Here is a 16,443-nt window from a genome sequence, read left to right as displayed (position 1 = left end):
CAGTAATAAGCCCATGGAATTGAATATGTAAGATGTTAAGCTCGTACTTCGCACTTTGAACCCGGTCCAAATGATGTTGATTTTATCTCTTTGTACATTTTTGCTAATTCAATTAGGCATTACATCTCTACATGGAAGGAGCTATATTTATTCCTTCCATGCACGGTTTAATTTTACACACTAGCGATCTTTTCCACCAGGTTTTCACTTATGTATGTACTTGGCTTTAAATTCCCATAAGTATTATTCTGATTTATTTTAAATGACTTTGTCAGTTAGTTATCAGTCTATCATAGACATATGCCTTCTTGTTCTTCAAGCATCGCATCCGCAAGTGATCTACTGCCAAAGGTCTCAAGATGGCAGCATCCGAAGATTACCCACCATTTGAAAAGACTGAATTATTCATGTGACAAGTTAGAAATTAGAAAGTAATTTAGCCCAACACCACTTTTTGCTTTAAATGTCCCGAAACATGAAAATGCATGCAAATTAAATTAAATTTAAAATGCATCCGGTTTTGGTTTTCTACCGCACACTGAAAGTGCATCCACTTTTATGGTTGTCACTCACTTTTTTAAACGCGACATTTTTTAAAGGAAGAAACCTTATCTGGTCCTGTCTCTCAGTTGCAATACGTCGTTGCAACACAGTGACGACTTACGATTCTCAATAGAGCTGTTCATCATTGCATCTTTACCGTTTTGTATTCTGTAAGTGCACGTCTCTCGAGAGTATGGAAAAATTCTAGGAATGTCAATTGATTCAACCCAGCAATAAAACTGTCTCGTTGACCACAGCACCACCACTTAGCCATCCAAAGGAGCCATAAATTTTCAAATTGATAGCCCATTTGCTTATTAGCTACTTACATTATATTAAAGTGAATATGTGATAAATGACTTTTGCGCTGAGCCAGTTCGCTGGTGGCTAAACAATAAAATTCTTTAGAAGCTGACAGGGGAGAAATCTGTGATAGTGGCATTGATGAGCAAGAAGGGAGATAAAAGATAGCAAATAAGAATTTTGAACCGGATGCCACACAAAGTCGTTCGTTTCTTCCCTACAAATGATGTCTCCTCGTAACTAAAAGCCCGTTGGAGTTGAAACCATCAGACATCGGAAAGATAATCTAAATCCTGGCTGCTGGTCTGGCAGATAAACGATCTCTTCTGTCATCAATTTCTGCAAAGAAAGGACACAAACTTCGACCTACTGCCAGTAAATGTTGGCGATGATACAGGTAGTGAATCAAAAATGAAGAATCGCATTTGTTCCACAAACTATGCACAGAGCATACACTGTGCCATGTATTAATCCTAAGTATGTAGCTAGAAAGGTGGTGCTCACGTGTAAGTTTAAACATCACTGAATAAAATGGCAGAATTTCCCATCACCATAAAATGCCGTTTAGTTAACAAGACTAAGGAAATCTTAAATGGAAAATTTGATAATGCGGATAAGCTGTCACTTAACTTTCAGCATAATTTAAACCCTTGAGAGTGAAACGAAATTTGGAATAGTTTATCTATTTGAACCTGCAAAGGTTTGGTTAAATTGTTCATTAATCATTTGACCGACAGACAATGTTTTGCATTAGGTTGTCCACGTTTATGTGGAAGTAGGCAGAGGTGAAATTAAATACACTGCATCTTTCATATTTTCTCCATCAGAGATCCCATAAGTTAGTTATTGGCATCATTTGCATTTTCGATTGGAAAAGTAGGTAGACCACAACGCATGTCAGACCGTAGGCAACAGTACCACCATAATCATAAACTATCCAATAAAATCAATGTATTTGCCTAATCAGTAAAGCCAAAACTTTGCGAAGCACGTTATAAATTTTGTTCTATTGTCCTATAACTGCTCTAACGAACGGAAAACCATTCATACGTACATATATAAATTTACACAACTACAATATAAGATCTGACACTCGGAAGAGTGGGCCAGAAAACACATGTACCCACACAGCTCATAACAAATATGAGTACAATATGTACTGAGGATTTAAGGTTTTACAAATTTCTCTTGTTTTGTTTTCTGATAAGCATAATACAACTGTAATTAATGCAATACCAACCCAGAACTTGACTTGACCACCATCACTTGGATTTACGAGACAAGACCAAAATTGATATTTCTTGGTACATAATTCGTCATTTAATTTAATACAAATTGATAATAAAAAAATTCCTGCAACATGTAATTAGCATTAAGAGAGCGAAGACAAGGACAGGTTTCAACTTAACTTGATCTAGTGCTTTGATTTTGTATGTATTCTCATTTACTTTGCTAAATAAGTTATGCATATGTGCATACACATCTACTAAAATTAAGTTATGAATGTGTTTCATTAAGTCTGGGTGTCACTGGTAGTGGTGTGGCATATGCCAACAATTAGGTTAAAGGTAGGTCACAGTTGTGGTAAATCTCTTGGTTACATGACTAAAAGTGTATGCTAATGGTTTTGCATTTACATTTTACAACCCTATCCACCAGCAGCGTGAGATGTTGCAATGCTACATCTCATGGTGCTGCAGATGCCAGGATGAGCTAAACCTAGGCTAAATAACTTTATTGCCAAACTATACAACTTTAAGGCTGGGATAATATAAAGTAATATGTATGTAGTGCACTTTAAATTTCACGGGTGTAAAATGAACGTCTAGCCAGAAACTGAAATTTAAATCCAAAACTGTGCCATACAAAGTCGTCAAGAACGATATATTATTCTTACAGATCTGAACTTGGGGATCCACAAAGTGACAAATAAATTTTATAGCACAATAAATAAATCGTTTTTAATTTATTTTATTACAATTTTAAAAATGAAACCGGGCCAGGTACAAGTCTCTCTTTAAGCACAAAGTTGCCAAAAATTTCTACGAAGGATTTCTACTGTAATTTATCTAAGGTAGACGTTTAGCAAAATCGTCTGAAAAGTCTGAAATAAAGTTGTTTCTAAGATTTTATCACGATCCTATCAGTGTTTTAAAAAGGTAAGAAAGATAAAATTTGGGTTGATTTCTAGAACAAATATTGTATGTTTAAACAATAAGGATTTTAGTGAAGATTCTTATCAACGTCAGTCATATTGGGATGATGCCTAAATCCATTAAATATTAACCAGGGTAGGGGTTGAGGTTACAGGATCTCAAGTCGAAACTATTTCCAAGCTTGACATTAAGCATCAGAATAGCAGAGACAAGACGGTCGCCTATGTATTTATGTAAGTCATTGGGAGACAAATTCATGTCCAACTCCAAATGAAGTCAGCGTTCATCCAAACCAAATAAATAAACCAACACGTATGTATTTAGAAACGCAGATATATGTACGGTATACATGCATAAGTCTGATATTTGATTTAGCGATTTTATGGCACTGTTATTGTGACTAAACCTGCATGGGTTGATGACTGAAACCTGAAAATGGACTTTCTACATTTTTGTGGTTTCCTTCAACATTAAGGATCTCAAAAGTTAGTAAAATACATACGTATACTCTAAATGTGTGGGTGTGTGCATTATTTTGGTTTGGTTTACAAGTACAAAGTTTGGAGGGAAACCACTCTAATTTGAGATATGAAAAAAATTGTGTATTAAACAATCCTACTTTACTTTTCTCCTACTGACAGATCCTTCCTTGTTTATGTTTCTGCCAGTCTTCTTATCCCAAAGTTTGAGTAAGATTTTAAAGCTTGGATCCCGAAGAAGTAAACGTAAGTAGTAAGGAGTGCCCTATATGTGTAGTTCCATAGTTAGTGTAACGGTACACAAAACAGACGCACATCTCATGTACGTATACGTAGGTTAATGTGTAGGGTCGTAACTATCAAGAAATCTATCGCTGCTACAGAAATCTAGACCCTATGGATTGAGATTGATGAGAGCAAAGTAAGGACTCTGCCCCTCGGTCATTAAAGTACCCTTCAATTTCTTCACAAGGCATGGCTGGAAGCAGAAGAAATGGCGCCTCGAAAACATCAACAACCAGCAACAGGCACACAATGAAGGACCCTTTCAGGATGACTGCTACTACGCCAGGCAACCATCGTCCTCCTCCTTCTCGCCCACATAAAATTTAAAATCTGGCAAGGCTTCTATTTCTCAGCTTTCAAAATCAAGATTGACTCCTGCCTTTCTACCCGGCCCTTTTCCAAAGCTGTGTAACAGATATTATACGATGCCTCTCTCCCCTCCTAAAATTGGATTCATTACATAAGGTTGCTTCCTAACTAGCCAGTTATTATTAAAACTTAAATACGCTTCTATATTTGGAACATGTACAGAAGCGGAGCAAATCCATCCATCGTCTTGAAGCACACGCCTCAGACAGACAGAAGGGAAATGTGTGTGGAAACTTAAACCAAAATACACAAAAGATGATGCACTTTGAAACAGGCAGGAAAGAAAACTGTCTGTAAAATCACAACTTTTTTTAGCAGCAATAAAATAAATTTTAAATTTTAATTAGATTTGCCGAACCCTCATTCAATTATTTTTCAGTCTCGTTGGTCATTCACAATTTATTCTAATCTAATATTGCATACCCAAACATGGAGCTTCAACCTAATGTTTGTTTACAGCATCTCTCTGCACTCTAACCGTATGCATACAATCGTAAATTAAATTCATTTTTTATATTCGACTTCAAATTGACTTGCTAAATTTTGTCTGAATTTACATAAGCATATAAATATAAATGTAATAATTTTAAATCTGCAGGTGTGCATAATCATGCAGATAGTAGATTATAAATCGCTTCAAGTACAAATGCCTGCGTAGAATTGTTGTTACTACGGTTTGTAAAAGTGTACTGCAGGTTAGATAAGTAATTAAGATTCTGACTTCAAATGGTGAAAAACGACATTGAAACAGGAGTAGATCTCAGTCATAACATAGCATTGGCACTACCGTAAAGGGGACACAAATGGATATGAAAAATCTCCTTCACTTGCTTTGTTTATGAGCTTGTTGTGGTTTTTTCAGGTGATTCTTCTGGTTCTATTCTGTTGATTCACAGACATTTCGTCTTTGTACTGACAAGGAGTTTATTCATTCCAAATCCAGTTCCTCGAGCTTTATTCACAACTTTATAAAACATTTGCATATGAAACAAATTTCCAAGTGGAGTCTAATAGTGTGTCACATTTACATTACAAAAAACGAGTATCACACATTTATGAAGTGATGGGGTGACATATTTCCTTTGCAGACAATTACTTGGAATTTCGTATGAGCTATATGCTCATTTCCCATTTGAGGGAAAAGAATGGTTATCATGTAAATTTATAATTTTAAGGAAGACACTACTAATCAAAAGCGTTAAGTAAGTAATTGGCACAATTTGGCAAGGCCAACATTTACAACACGATTTCTTTGGTACATGGAATATTGTTTGTATTCGTGTACATATTTAATAATAAAATGCAAAACATGATATTTGAGAATGTCTAATTGAGTTGGAATTTGTATTGCTAATGAAATGCTGATATTAGTGTCCAGGATGTTTAATGTACGTCATCAAAAAACTAATGGTCACGTTTATCCAGAAGCAAATATTCCGTCGTTTAAAGAAGCAAGAAATTGGTTTGCTAAAAAACATGCAATCGTGTCGCTTTGAATTTTCCATGTATGTATTAAATTAGGAGTAAATGAGAGTATGTATTTGCATGAGATTTGCACGACGAGTAAGACGCAGATACAAAATTTCCTATATAGATATCTATGCAAGTAAGAGCTATAGATTTCACGGTAAGGGGGATGCACGATGACTGTATATGCGACACGACTACATACATCTGTATATACAAATTACGTAAAATATATGACATTGCATTGCGATCAGTCAGTAATGCAATCCTAATACTTTAATTTACTAAAACCTATGACGCAGCGCATGGGCTCAGATTGCCACGACTTATTCATCAATTTACTTCTTCTTGGTGACAAATGACACCTCAAATTCATCCCATTGTCACCTATAGATGTATTTACAAGTTCTAGATATACGTCCATCTACTTGAAGACGAGACATTGAGCAACATTGAGTTTTACTTCTTGGTAATCCCATTCCAATTTTATTTACTTCTCAATTTTTCAACAATCAGTAGTTTGCATTGTAATAGTGCTAGCATACGAAATTGTAAATTGCTCTTCCCAAACTAACCATCCAAAGTGGTAGATAAATGGATATTTAATTTCAGTTTCGTCACCATTCACCAAACGACTAACTACCCATCACAGACACCAATTATATTCGACTCCTAACTGGGATCACCCAGATGAGATGGCAGCTTCAGGTTGATGGTTATTTATTTACGAGTAGTGCTTGTAACGTGTGAGGTAACTATCATATTGAGCTGAAAGTGTTATGGTGAGCGCAATGGCGAAAGTGATCTTCCTGTGATGGGAAGAAGATGAAGTATTACTTCAACACTTATTTCATTCCCAAATTTTATGTCCATTTCTGCTCTCATGTGTTACTCGTAACCATTTCAATGAAGTGAACGAGCTAATCTAAAATTTATTCTGTTTCGTATTTTATACATATTGCGACTGATCACGCAACTTTAAGTAATCCCTGTATTACCAACCCATTTTGTCACACTGTACTGATCCTAATACTCGTGGGACCCTCACACATTTGACCATGTTGTTAGCATTAAACAATGAAATAAGTGTGATGCGATGCGATGCTAGTATTTTTGTAAAAGTGCAAGTCAGCATCTTTACTTGATCACTTTTACATCTTTTGAATTTTGTTCATTCTACATTTTTAGTGAATAGTCACTCTTGATCTCGTGCATATTTAATGTTACATACCTACCAAAAATCAAAAACATAAGAGATATGCTGTTGAGTATATTTAAATGTGAGACTTTTAAAATTAATCCAAGTTTAGTTCGAGGAACTTAATTTAAACTTAATTTATTCATATCAGAAAATGGCTTGAAAATTTCAGGTACTTATTACGACTTGCCAAAACTTTTTCACAAAAAATTGCAACAAATTTGACAAATCGTGATCATGGTTTTGAGATTATCTTATATTATTGTGTAGTCTGGAGTTTCTTTCTGGAGTGGGAGCTTCATTCTTATGCAACTTGAGACGTTATGGGGGTTTCCTCAGTCCTATATTAGTCCTATTATATAAATATACTCGTACGTATCTCATGGTATTTGTACATAGATGTAATGTTAAACACAGTTTTATTTCTTAATTTATTTTACTGCTTTTCCCACTTTACATTTATTCATTCTCGTCAACACAGTTGTGACTTTGTGAGAAAGTTGAGAGGATGTTCGATATAAAAATGGTAACCAGACTACGTATTGCATGAATATATAGGGTGAAATAAATCAGTTGGTTGGTAGGTTAGGGTGGGAGTTTATTTCTCCATTTTATTTTTGTATATCTACTTGACTTTCTGTCCTGCTGCCCTTAACACCAGACGGACGCACAATATTATATTGTTGTCCTATTGCGTAAAATAAACTTGTTTCAGTCCATCCTTCCCCTCTCTGTACAGTCACTTGTTCATTAATGTATGCCGAATACTGATGGGAAATTTTGACGTCGACGTCTCTTCTACATAAATGAGGAGTAGTGTGGTGGGTAACTCTGATCATATCAGAAAACCTTCCTTCTTGTTCTGGGTGGAATTTATGTAGTTGCTGGTCTTGTCTATATTTCAATATTTAACGTGAATAATTTGCCCCAAGTTTTATTCGAAACTGAAGTAAAAACCATAAAGCAACAGGTAAAGTAATCCAACGTGCAAAGAAAAGTCTAGACGGGTGTCGGTTTTCTTAACAGTTTTTAGAAATGGCCGTATTAGGCAAGAAAGAGAAGCCGCTTACATAGTTGCATATGGCGTATGTGGTTTAAAACCCGAATCAAATGTTTGTTTTATACGTACCTACTTTACATAAAATTCTCCTTATTTGTTGGATTGAAATTGAAAATCTAATATAAATGAGACGATGCTGAAACTATTATTATCATTGCGGGCAGGGCATTATCAACGTAATTTTATTTAGTAGTAAATATGTAGAAGGGTTGCGTGTATGATATGATACACCGTCCAATAAACAATTATGCTCTTTATAGTATTTCAAAGAGAAATGTTTTATCGTGCCGTACCGCACCACAAATAGCCTCAGGTTATGTGAGATTAGTTAGTTAAAATGGACAAGAATAGCATTTTGTATTCCCTTGGTCCATGCACTGCACCGCCAACAAAGCCGCATAAGATAATCCAGCATGGAGAATGGAAAAGTTGCTTCGTTAGTTGTGTGCATACTTATATCCGAAAGATGCATACACACATTGCTAGCAATATTTTTCATCCTGTCCGCAGTCAGCGGTCGTGATATGATACGAATTATGATGGTACTTCTTTTTGTGTTGCATGTGCACATAATAATATTAAGAATAATGCCTAATGAAGTTTCTCTACCACGGCACGCCATCCGAAGGTAAGGCAGCTCAGAGATGATGATTTGCATATTATGCACCATCAATAATTCTGAGACATTGGTCGCTATTTATAATACCCCAACAACCCTGGACAATCCAACAATTTGTTACATGCACGAATGCCCTGGTCTTTAGTGTCGTAAATTATTGAAAATTAATAATTTATTGCTCAAGATAACTCGAGCATCCAGTAATTTATGTGAGCAGATAACATTTTAAACCCAATAATTCTCTTACTCTAGGACTTTTGGTGATAATGCATATAACAGATTAGTAGATTTGTACTTCTTCATTTAGCTAGATCAGCTTCCAGCTTTGATTTAAATGAAAACTGTTGTGAGAGAGAGTTTTGGTGAGGATTAAGTGGTTGTAGGTTCCTCCATTGGTGCCAGATTTGAGAGATGCACTGTGCATACACTTAAGTGAAACTACAATGCCGTGCCTACGTACATATACTACGTGGAGTTTTAAGGCTCGAGAGAGGTTTAAACTTATGTACGTGTCCTGAAATAAATCTGAAATCGTGTGGAAGAAAGGACGCTCGCAGGTGTGCTCTCCAAGTTCAGAAAAAGGAGAAACAGCCATCATGGTTGTTTTCTTCTACTACTGGCCCATGTATTTTCCTTACAACAGACTTCTCCCCATCGGGGTAGGGGGTAAAAGTCTACCTATGTAACTACACAAAAGTCTAAACTACAATTCAGTTGAACCCATCTTTTCACTATGGCTTGGCATATTGTTCCAATGTTAACCTCGTACATGTTGTTTTCTTAGGAAATTGTAGCACATTTCTTGGATGTAGAATTGTTTTTATTGCGTAAAACTTAAAGAAGTGTATGTATATTTTTCTCCAAAAGAAAATGTGAGATTTGAACGAAACAAAATCCTCGCTTTTGAGGTTGACCAGTTCAGAAGAAATAATAATAAAGGTCTCTTTTAGCTAAGCTTGTGAGTTGTTGTTTCCTTTCTTGCTCACCCCTTAAAGGGAGGAAATTGGAGATGAAGCCTTTAAAATTGGGAAAGGTTGACTGACTGACTCAGCTTAATCCCTTCGTGACAGGGCATTATCTGTCGTCACACACACGGTGAGAAGAAGAGTCAGTTGCTCAATTCAATTTGAGATTTAACCTCAGCACCAGCAATATTACAAATGTACATTTGTTACAATCCAGCAGAGGAGGGGTGGATGAGAGAAGTTAATGGATAAGATTTTATTCCCAAGGTAAACCAACCATGCATGCCTCCCTTTAGTGCCCATTTACCTACAGCCAAGCCAGGCTAATGGGCAGGGAAAATAAAATGGTTAAAAGTCAAGTTGAAGCTGTTCTCGTTGTCCCTTAACTTGAATTAACCCCAACCAGATTCATGCTTTAGATGAAGAACCCATAAGAATAAAGTTTATAGGATAGAGTTCATCTTGCCCTATAAATATTCATCTCCATGCTTTATGTATGTATGTATACCCTTCCTTCCACCCTCCATTATGTATAACCATTGTTATACAGTTTGCATCGTAATCCAATCCAGCTCTATGGAACGTCCTACCTGTTCCTCTGTCAAAGGTTTTCTTCTTTATTAGCATTTAAATCTCCGAAAATAAATCGTGTGTCCAAGAACGAAGAAGGCCGTCCCTCTGGGCAGGCGCGTACATTGCGAGAGATTTATTCATTTTTATTTCATTCCCTCGTTTCATCCAAACCTCAGAGAGAGGAATTTATACGTATGTATCAGCAACTTTTCACAATTTAATACAAATTTATGAATTTTGATGCTGCCTTGAAACCTTGAAATTGTTGAAATGTTGAAAAGTGGAAATAATTGGAAGCGCTTTTCAGGTCCGAACGTAAATATGTGGAGTGCATACTTTTTCTCCAGAAAATGGTTGTACACAATTTGATGCATTTAATAGAGACGTATGACTTAAAGTCCATCTCTTTCTGCATTGGAATTAGGAATATTAACCCTCCATTCCACATCGAATTATCTCTAAAATGAATTTAAGAAATAATTTCATGTCCAATAGTCAAAAACATCATTAAAATCTGCTTTTTCTGCTTGAATACTAAAGTCAATTATCACATCACACATCACATAATAAGCCCAAAACAACCCAACCTCCTTATGCTAATGAGTAATTTAATCTGGTGAACACCAATGTTGCTTTCCAGATATTCCAAAAGTAAGGGAATATTATTAACTAATTAAAATATCTTATCCGTGCTTTCGTCGTGGGTAAAAACAATTGTTTTACAATGTTTAATTCTGGTGAAAAAATACAACAAAGGGAAATATTTAGAAAATGTTGGTTTATTTCTTCAGAAACAAGCCATTTAAGTTCCCTTAAAACCGTTTTAGTGGTGGTTCTTATTATGCGTGTACTTATAATTATTAGGCTTTGCACCATTATTACACACAAAAGTTTTAGTTTATGGGAGGGTGTACCTCTTCCTCATCAAGCATCGTGAGTTTAATTTTATTTGCTCTAAAAGTACAACAATTCATTGTTTTTGCTTCAAACCAAGTCGTGACACTACTGCTCTTTTTATAGACTTAAAAAAAACTCAACATTGTGCTCCTGGTCTTAACTTTGCTTTACAATTGCAGACTGGTTTACAATTTGGGGAACTAAGGAATTCTTGAAAGGATTTGGAATAAAAGCGCAGTTGGTGGCGCAAAGCAGTACTTGGAGTAGTGCAGGTACGGAATAATATTTTGAAGTGTATGACCATGGCCTAGGTTGCCGATGACGGTTGATGGTGAACAATATTGGTGTAAGTAGTGAGCAAAGCGACACTGACTACTTGGCTTTTGACAAAGTGTCATTTCCGTTAATAAATCCATAGAATAAATGTGCCATATTGCGCGTTAAATTAGAAAAATCAAGGTTAAGTTTTTAATGGACGTCAAATTAAGCACAATTTAATTTTAAAAGTACAAGTACTTTCCTTCCTTCTTGAATCATTCACAGGAACTATTTCATCTGATAAAGCAAGCATTAAAAAATTATACTCGATTGGAATGAAGTGAAATTGCACAGAGACATCGCATGTTTGTTGATTGCCTTTACTTGTAAAAATAAAACAAACAAAAAATATAACTATTTAATTGAGCAATAGATTTTTGTCCATTTAATAATAACCCCACTTAATCATCTCTGATTTACGTGAATGACGACAAATTGCAAAGTAATACATTAGTTTAGACCTCAATTTCTAATTCTCAGTTTGAAAATATTCTCACCAATCTCGAGAGTATGTTATTAAATGCAATTTTTCCATTTATTTTCCAATAAACAAAATTAATTGGCATATGAGCTTGGGTTATTCTTATTAACTGCAAATCGTTGCGTGTTGAAAATCAGCAAATCTAAGTTGTCGTGATTCCAGACAAAATCCGTAGAAATAGATTTCTTGCTGCAAGCTAAAATTTACATCAACGCTAACGAGATGATTAGGGGTTAATTTTAATTAAGTTGGGATTCACATAGAAAAATCAGGTAATAATTACATCCTCTTTTTCTCAGTGAAGGTAGAAATGTGTAAACGAACCCTACATTTTTTCAATACATTTATCTATGTGGGTGCCATTGGACTTTGCAATATACAAAATATGAATCATATGGAAAACTTGACTATTTCATGCCAAATATTTTATAGTAATAAGGAATTTAAAATGGAGGTGAGAAGATTTCAACTTTTCCATGATGGGACATACTATCTGAGAATATTTAAAATCTGCTGGCTATGAGAATTTGGGCATATTAGCCTTGGCGTCGAATACTTACAGCATTGAAACGAGATATATGTATAAACAAGTCTGTGCGTATGTAAAGATGTATGGAATTGTAGCATTGCCTTAAGGGCTACTATTTTTTGTTGACTGGAAATGAAGGTTGGTTGTAGAACTTGGTTTTACATGAGCGTTGAACAAGTGGTTTCAATCTGAATTTTGACATAATTATGACCCTTCACCCTTTCCTTTCTTCCCTTGCGGCTCGACGCATAGAACTACACATGTGCATATTATGCATTAAAATGAGTCGTTTCATATTTAGGCTCGAATGCATGGGCTGAGAATTTAAGGATTTTGTTCATTTGAATTTCTTACATTGTTCGTGAATTTTGAAGAAAACTTTATTTGTGCAGAGGATTTTTCTAAACCGCCAATATTTTCGAGGTTGCAACCGTAATCCTTCTTCTGGATACATAAATCAGTCTCGCATCTTACTCACGCATAAGAATGCATAATTTTTCTTTCATTTGATGGCTTCCAGGCACAAATCTGTCGTGACTACAAGAAGGAAAGGACAAGGAAAAAGCATCTGTGGTTGGTTAATGGGCAGAGGGTACTTATTTTTCTCGGTTCTTAAGATGGTGGCAAGTGTTTTCTCATGAGCAACAAGTTGTGTACGATGGGGTGTAAGGTTTACATAAGAACTTGTACTACTTGGTATTAAGCTACCCTTGAAGGTTTGTCTGAAAAAAGTTTACAGGAATGGAGGAGCTTTCTTTATTGGCTTGGCTGCTGAGGGTATATGTAAAAAGCAGGTGATGGGAAGATTGGGAAGATGCTCCAGCTCTTAAATCTTTCTTTCCGTGTGATTTATAAGAGTCGGAAGGTAATTACCAACAGATTACGATGTTTATTATATAGAGGTAGCATAATAGATGCCATGAGAAAAATCATGAGAAAGTGCTCTCCACTTCACATAAACTACGGAGTTGAACTGGACATTTAAACCTTTAAAAATTTGTGTATAAAGTTCTGGCCAATATGCAAAAAGTGAAGGCAATTACCGGTAAAACGATCCAATCCTTCAAGTTTTATTATTCCCAGTATTACGTAGTAGAATACGATGTAGTTATATGTGTGTAATATAATACGACGCGAATTTCACACCATGGTCTTACTTGGCTGAAATAGTACCAAATTTATCACAAATTCTGGACTCCAGTCATACTAATGTAATTATTTCACGGATAGTGGGTTTCAACGAGAAACAGAAATCCAAGGTTAGATTTTATCAGGTCAGTCTAACAACACAACAAAATTAATTTACAATGCCAAAGTTGGATTCGAATAAACCACAGCACAATTCAAATGCATCACCGTGAAGAGTTATCAAAAATGCACTTTGATTTTTTTTCTTTACGTAATTTGTACTTTTCAACGAACCCTTGAATTCAACAATTCCAATTTTTTTAAAGTATTTAATTCAATTAGTTCCAAGGCGGTTTCACCTTTGAAGGCAAATTATAGACCGTTTACTCGCCCTTTTACTTGCTATGTGACCACAAGGGCGAGATTGATAATTCGCAATTTTAAGAGTTAACTAGCCGCTAAAACACATTACTTATTCCTACTTTGCTCTTGTGAAGGGTTCTTATTGAAACTTTACTCTTATTGTTCAGCAAATCAGCATGCATGCACTTTCAACGATAAGCCAACGGTTGTGATTGGTTGCGTGTTGGTCGCAGTAGTAAATTGTCCATTGAGTTTCGACTCTTGATTTAGAACAAAGGTAGAAATTAGGAGACAATCGGGCAACAATTGGCTATTCATTCGTCTCTTCTACCTGCACTATTGAATTGTTGATAAAGTTAATCATTCATAAATAGAACAATACTCGGGCACAGTATTAACATCAGCAGCTTCTGGTTCTTAAATTTCTTGCTTGATTAAGGATTTCATAAGGAACAATAACAAGTCCAAGTGTCATGCAAAGATAATACACGCAGGAGTCTTACATAGTCTGCTCAACTGTTGCAAACTCGCAATAAATGTACTGCTGAACACATTCACAACGTAGCTATATCTTTAATTTGCTCCCACTCAGCAAATATTATCCGCAAATTCTGGTCAGCCAATAATTCCAAAATTGCTTCAGTAGCAAACCAAGTTTATGCAAACGTGCTTAATGAAGATGACGAAGAGTGATGATTTTTCAATCCAAAAGATAACGGACAAAACTACCAATGAATGCAATTTTGATTGAGTTTTAGGGACACAGAAGACTAATTAGTGTTGTAATTAATTTTGTGAAGCTCAATTAACAAGTAATCAAGAAGGCACAATTTATCAGACTTTTCCACTGTGGTATACAATTGCATGAATGTCCAAATTTTTGCCACGCACCAGGCACCCTTCAAACGCCAGTACTACAACAGCACTATTCCCGTAATTGTCCAGATCAAGTTAAAAAAATAGGTAAAACACTTTGTTTATTCCCCAATAAGGCACACACCACTATTGATGATACGAATTTAGTTAGCTTAAAAACCAAGTTGGCCAAACGGCGCAATGCATGGAAGAAACAGCGTCAATCTCTCAGAGCGTCGCACGGTGTCCTCGTCGAATGAGTTCTGAGGCAATACTAAACCAAACAACTAACCCTTCTTGCCAACTATTACGCTGTATGCGAGAGGGAACGCGCTACAAAAAGTGGAGACCCAAACAACGCATCATGCATTTGATAGTAAGCAACCAGAGAACGACGGATGCACCTTTGTTGCTATATGTTGTATGTTGGGGGAGTTTGCAGGCAGAATACAATTTGGAGTTAACTTTAATACACGGAAAGAGTATGGATGGACAAAAGGATGACGATGGAAATGCATGGATAAAAAACATGATAACATTCGTTAAGGTTTCGGATCTTATAGTAACCAACCAACTCAGACATTGGGCTTCACCTTATTTAGTTGGGCTGCATTTCATGGAGACTTATTTAACTACTGGTTTGTTTAGGTACGACGAGTGTATGTTTGATGGGTCTACTTTTTCTGTTACCTTCATCTTTGCTTCTTGTGCACTTGTACGAACGCGTATTGGAACCAGTAATTATACATATTCAGGCATTTTTACTACTAGTTTACGACATGGTTTTACTATTCTTCCTGGATATAAGGCATCATTCAACACGACCGTGTTTTTAATGACTCGTTAGACTAGCACAATAGAATGCCATTATCAAATTATTATTGAACGTCAATAACATTCTATTGTAAAACTTTGTGTTTAAGGTTTTAGTTATTTTCATGTTGTCGTCTTACATTATAAAATGTCATATATAATTTTCGAAATTTTATACGCTGGTTCACAATGTATGGTGGTTTCCTGATGTTTTACTACAACATAGGTAACATACATATATGTATGTATATGTACCTATATATAGGTACATATGCATTACTTATATGAGATGCGCTTTTATTATTGTTTGTTTTGCCTCCACCATGCTTTTTACCTTTTTACCCAATCAAACAAAGCCAAAAGGCACTGCAACTACTTTTCTCTCATATACCAGATAATAAACGCAAAGAGTGACCATACTGCTCTCACCAGCCCCACGTTATCCTGGTGCATGGAATGAGAAGTATGTATGTCAACAAGAACGCTGGAGGCTTATCGGTTGCTTGTTATTACTCTGAACTGAATACAGAATCAACACAGTGCTTCTGCCTGATACAAAAATGAGATTGAATTGACATGGACTTTGGTCTCCATGCAAAAATGTAAATGCAATATGTTCCGCATTTCTTAAATACGCGTCAACGAAATACTTAAATGGTTTATTGAAACTGGGTAGAGGGTAATGAAAACGATTCCTAAATAATACTAGAGGAATTATCACGAAATTATCATTACATTCTTACTTGCTTATCATGAAGTTCTCCCTTTTCGGCATTTTTGTAATAAATATTTCTTTTCAACTCAGATTAATTTTCAGGTTGATACACCTGGATAATGTTCTTATAATGTTGTACAGGTAATGTTCATACAAAAAGTTTAAACCTCATATTTGCATATAGTAAAATAAACGAAATATAAATATAAATATGTTTGTATATATTTTACATATACATGTGTAATATTTGAAAAAAATATTTAAATAAAAATGTCATGTTTGCCCAACCAAACCGTATATTTTTTTGTTCCACTATAGAGACGGAGA

At 35.5% G+C, this 16,443-nt stretch overlaps 1 protein-coding gene and 1 long non-coding RNA gene across 6 annotated transcripts in view; one reads left to right on the top strand and one right to left on the bottom strand.

The window, feature by feature from the left end:
* LOC110842951 (semaphorin-1A) overlaps positions 1-14,867 on the bottom strand; it is a 73,533-nt gene extending 58,666 nt beyond the window's left edge. For both annotated transcript variants that reach the window (XM_022088830.2, XM_022088831.2), the window contains exon 1: positions 13,286-14,867. The gene's annotated coding sequence lies outside the window, so the exon portion shown is untranslated. The remainder of the gene's footprint in view (positions 1-13,285) is intronic.
* Positions 2,550-4,481, top strand: LOC110842953. 4 transcript variants are annotated; one of them, XR_004833891.1, is made up of 6 exons: positions 2,550-3,005; positions 3,137-3,314; positions 3,378-3,487; positions 3,644-3,727; positions 3,818-4,231; positions 4,298-4,481. It is a non-coding gene; the product is annotated as an uncharacterized LOC110842953 (long non-coding RNA). The 4 variants fall into 4 exon arrangements; XR_004833890.1 differs by lacking the exon at positions 3,378-3,487 and having other exon boundaries at positions 3,142-3,235; XR_004833888.1 differs by lacking the exon at positions 3,378-3,487 and having other exon boundaries at positions 3,137-3,235.
* Positions 14,868-16,443: the final 1,576 nt, after the last annotated feature.

Source organism: Folsomia candida, unplaced genomic scaffold (assembly GCF_002217175.1).
Source record: "Folsomia candida strain VU population unplaced genomic scaffold, ASM221717v1 Fcan01_Sc002, whole genome shotgun sequence".
Lineage (NCBI taxonomy): Eukaryota > Metazoa > Arthropoda > Collembola > Entomobryomorpha > Isotomidae > Folsomia > Folsomia candida.
The sequence above is the reverse complement of the archived record's forward strand: the minus strand, read 5'-3'. Positions and strand labels throughout refer to the sequence as shown.